Genomic DNA, 2,084 nt, shown 5'->3' on the forward strand with positions numbered 1-2,084 from the left:
GCCACTAGTGCCGTAAAAACTAAATAAATAAATAAAAAGGGGCTTTGATGTGTTTGTTTTACTAAAGATGAGGATCATAAATGTGAGATAAACCAAACTAACCAGTCAGTCAGACTATTGGCTGCAGCTGCAGGAGGAAACAGACTCAGATCAAATGATCCAGAATGATTGAATCTCCTCATAAGGAGCTGATCTGGTTCAGCGGTTCTCCAGGATCAACCAGGTTCATCTAAAGATGCTTCTAGAACTGATTGGAGACTTTAAGCTTATATCTGCAGATAGTTAGTTATTGTCAGTAGAGTTAGAAGTAGTTTTTCTGTTTTATGGTTGTGATCTATGAGCATAGACTTCTAGGCTTAGATCTACTTTTCTATCACTCCGTTTGGATCTATGAAAGTTCCTCATTCTAGAAAATAAGATGCAGGATCTGGATGATCTGAGAATGATGGAGGAAGAGATAATCTGTTTAATCTGCATTTATTAGCTGCTTTTTACTTTTAGCTCCAAATATCGCGGCAAATAGCCTTTTTTGGATTTAATAAGTTGAGATAAAAACAATAATAATAATAATAATCATTATAATAATCATAATATCTATGATGAGATTCTATGTGTTTGGAGGGATTTAGACTGTTTTATGTCCCAGTTTTAGATCAGTGTTCCATTGATAGAGGAGGAGAGGAAGAAGAATGAATGAGAGGAAAAGAGGAAGAATGATGGAGAGAAGATTAAAACAGAAAACAGGCAGGAGTCAGATGGAAAGAAAAGAAGATGGAGGAGACAGGATGAGCAGATGGCTCCAATAAAAACCATCGAATTATTGATTCATCTCAGGAAATAGGAGAGGAACGTTCCTGGATTTAACGCTTGATGTTAGTTATTTAAATATTAATAAATATGTTAAAATAGATGAACGCATCACTGTCCCTGTTTCCTACCTCAATTTTGATTATATGAATTTATTTTATCTATATGAGCCGGAAATGTTCTCAGATTGGATTCCATAGATCTGGTTTAACAGCAGGTTAGGCTGTTCAGCTAAATAAAAAGAATAATCTGCAAACCAGGAAACAGGAAGTAGAATCATCAACAGCAAAACAATCAACAGGAAATAACAGCAGAGGGAAGGAGGAGACTTCCAGCTCCCAGATGNAGTGGTTAGGGCATAGGGCTTTGAATCCTGAGATTGGGAGTTCAATCCCAGACTGCCACTCTGGGTCCCTGAGCAAGACCCTTAACCCCACACTGCTCCCTGGGCGCTGCATGATGGCAGCCCACTGCTCCCTGAGGGGAGGGGTTAAATGCAGAGATAAATTTCTCCAATGTGAGATTAATAAAGTTCTATCAATCAAAACCAGAATCAAATCTAATTTATTCAGGTGTTTATTTTTTCAACACCGAAGGAACTTTTTCTTCGTCTGCAGAAACTTGAATTACCGTTTTACTGGAACATGAATAAATCAACTGGACTTTTGGGTTTCGGTCACTTGATGACTGGTTCCGGACTGGTTGAGTCAGTCAGGATCCAGATCTTCCTCCAAGAACCGACAGCGTCCATGTTTGGAGGGTAGGAGGATCAGAATGATCAGATCTACGTTTAGTTGAACATAAAAGATGAATCGTGTGTTAATCAGTTGGATGGAAATGAATCGTTTCTTTTGAATCTTTTGGTCATAATGAAGGAAAAATAATAACTAATAATAGAAAAACTGCTGCAGCTGCAAATGTTGATAAAATACGTTTCTGTATGAAAATAAGAGCTTTAAAAGTCAGAATTCAACCAGGAATTATGAACCAAAGCATCAGATTGTTCAGTTAGAATCATTTATCACAGGAAAATGAACAAGTTGAGAAGAAATGACATGATGACACTGAAGCTGACCTGGATTACCTGCAGAACACCTGAGGAATGAGGCGGAGCGCCTGAATGGAAAAAGCTGAAACGCTGTGATGCAGTTTATTAGAAAACAGGAAGTGAAACGTTTAGTGATGCGATGGTGATTTATTGGTTAGAAAGCAGCTGAACGTAGATCAGATCAGATCAGCCTGATATTAAAATAAACGTCTCCAGGAATTCCAGCCTG

Source organism: Cyprinodon variegatus, unplaced genomic scaffold (genome assembly GCF_000732505.1).
Source record: "Cyprinodon variegatus isolate N-32 unplaced genomic scaffold, C_variegatus-1.0 Scaffold851, whole genome shotgun sequence".
NCBI lineage: Eukaryota > Metazoa > Chordata > Actinopteri > Cyprinodontiformes > Cyprinodontidae > Cyprinodon > Cyprinodon variegatus.